The sequence below is a fragment of the Myotis davidii genome, unplaced genomic scaffold (assembly GCF_000327345.1).
Source record: "Myotis davidii unplaced genomic scaffold, ASM32734v1 scaffold227, whole genome shotgun sequence".
In the NCBI taxonomy this organism is placed as follows: Eukaryota; Metazoa; Chordata; class Mammalia; order Chiroptera; family Vespertilionidae; genus Myotis; species Myotis davidii.
The window spans coordinates 734,046-736,966 of NW_006298519.1; positions in this window are offsets into that span (position 1 = coordinate 734,046).

Below are 2,921 nucleotides of genomic sequence, written 5' to 3' on the forward strand. Positions count from 1 at the left end.
GACAACCTTTGGGGTGGATCTTTACGAGGTGCTCTCCTTGCGCCCCCAGGGGAAGGGCTGGACAGATTTGTCTCTGGTTCCGGAGAGCCTTCATTATTGTCATCTGTTATCCAGTCTCTCGCCACCAATAGCAGAAACTGTTTATACTTCATTTTTGCTTGTGGATTGAGGACGTTGTACACTCTAAATGAATTGAAAAGTCCACAGTTTATAAGGTATAGCACTACTTTTTTTTATCCATTTCATCGTTTTCCTTAGAATGGAACAACATGAAAGGAAGTGTATCAGTTTCGTTGGTTTCCTTCCTTTTTCTGAGAGAGGGCATTTCTAAAAGAGCCAGGAACTTGAAGACGAAGACTATTCGAATGACCAAAATACAATGTAACTGCAATGCTTTATGGGTTCGTGCAATTATATAGTTTTCCGTAGATTGACCTGTACGGTTTCCACCAATGAGATTGCTTCATTCGATGTGGACAAGACAGTGCGGTGACATCTAAGGTCCGTAACAGATGGCGCGTGAAACACGAGAAAGCTCGTGAGCGGTACAAAAGGTGTTAATATTATAATTCTCTTTTTGTTTTGTTTTTTGTTTGTTTGCTGTAAATAGCTTTATTGTTTCCCTTTGGGCCAAAGCTTGGGAGAGGGCCCCAGGGGGCGGTTAACAGTCTGCCTCATGGTTGCAGGGAGAGGCCCTGGCTGGAGCCGGCAGTCTGTGGAGGTGACCAGGTGCCGCCCATCTTCTCCATGAGTTTCACCTGCTCACGGGGAGGGCTCTCCGGGGAGTCACGGAGCTGAGGGTCTGTGCGGGCAGAACCCAGGGCTGCAGGTCACCAGGGCCCGGTCAGGTCTCCAGGAACACCGGCTTCCCTGGCGTCCTGAGTGTCACCCCTCACCTGGGGCGGCCTCTGCACGTCCTGGAAGAGGGCGCAGCCGCCCGCTGGGTTTGCATCTTCAACAGACGCCGAGTGCCCGGCCTCTCCTCGGCCAACGCCCTCCAGAGCCGCAGCTCCCGGTGGAGACGGAGCCCAGAGCCAGGCAGGTGCGGAGGCCGCCGGTGCCGCAGACCAGGCGGTTGTCGGGCCTCCACCTCGGTGGGATTATTCTGACGAGTCTGGGAGCTCATGGTTGGTCGGCAATCGGGAGTTAAGGTCAAAACGGCGTTGGCTGGTCTCAGGCTGAGAATATCCAAGATGGTTCCGAAAGTGGCGACTAGAAGAGATTGGAGGCTGGAAGAAGGGGCGTCCTGAGTCTGTTCTGTCCAAACACTGTTGAAACAGGAGACAGATTGGGGGACACTGAGGACACTGCTATTATAATTCTCATCCGGCCCCTTCTCATCTGAAATTGTCCCTAGTGTTACATGTTTCTCTCTTTGTTTGTTGTTGTTTGTTTTTAATCTTTATTGTTGAGATTATTGCAGATGTCCCTCTCTTTGCCCCCCATAGCCCCCCTCTACCCGATTCCCGCCCAGCCCCAGGCCTTCACCACCCTATTGCCTGTGTCCATAGGTAATGCATATATGCATAGAAGATCTGTTTAATCTTTTCCCATGCCCCCACCCCCCTTCCCTCTGAGAATCATCTGTTCCATTTCAATGCCTCCGATTCTATTTTATTCACCAGTTTATTCTGTTCATTAGATTTCTTATTTGTTTATTTTGATTTTTAGATTCAATTGTTGATAGGTATGTATTTGTTTCATATTTATCCTTTTCTTCTTCTTCCTCTTCTTTGTTTTTTTAAATTGATTTCAGAGAGGAAGGGAGAGGGAGAGAGATAGAAACATCAATGATGAGAGAGAATCATTGATTGGCTGCCTCCTGCATGCCGGGATTGAGCCCACAACTGGATTGAACCTAGGACCCTTCAGTTCATAGGCTGACGCTCTATCCACTGAGCCAAACTGGCTAGGGCTCTTCTTCCTCTTCTTAAAGAATACCCTTCAACATTTCCTGTAATACTGGTTTGGTAGTGATGAACTTCTTTAGCTTGTCTGTGAAGCTCTTTATCTGACCTTCAATTGTAAATGATAGCTTGGCTAGATAGAGTAATCTTGGTTGTAGGTCCTTGCTATGGACCTACAGTCTTATGGGCACTCCCTTGTAGGTAACTAACTGCTTTTCTCTTGCTGCTTTTAAGATTCTCTCTTTGTCTTTAGCCCTTGGCACTTTGATTATGATGTGTCTTGGTGTGGTCCTCTTTGGGTTCCTCTTATTTAGGACTTTCTGCGGTTCCTGGACATGTAAGTCTATTCCTTTCACCAGGTGGGGGAAGTTTCTGTCATTATTTCTTCAAATAGGTTCTCAATATCTTGCTCTCTCTCTTCTCCTTCTGGCACCCCCATAATGCAAGAAGTTGTCCCAGAGGCTCCTTACATTATCTTCATATTTTTGGATTCTTTGTCTTTTTGTTCTTCTGGTTGGGTGTTTTTCACTTCTTCATATTTCAAATCATTGATTTGATTCTCAGAATCCTCTACTGTTGAATCCCTGAATATTATTATTTATTTCAGTCAGTGTTTGCTTAATTTCTAACTGGTCCTTTTCCATTTTTTTGGAGGTTTCTGTAAGATTCTAGAGTAACCTCATAACTGTGGTTTTGAGCTCTATATCCAGTAGTTGGCTTTCTTCCATTTGTGACATGTCTGTCTCCACATTTTGGCTGCTTCCTGTGTTTGTTTCTATGTATTGGGTAGAGCTTTTGTGTCTCCTTGAGTTGGTAGAGTGGCCTTGTGTAGTAGGTGTCCTGTAGGGCCCAGTGGCTCAGCCCCCTGTCATCAGAGCTGGGAGCTCTAAGTGCACCCCTTTGTGGGCTGTGAGCACTGTTTTGTTGTAATTGAGACTTGATGGCTGTTGGTGTCACTGGGAGGAATTGACCTCCAGAACAATTGGCTGTGAAGGCCAGCTGCACCTGCAGTGG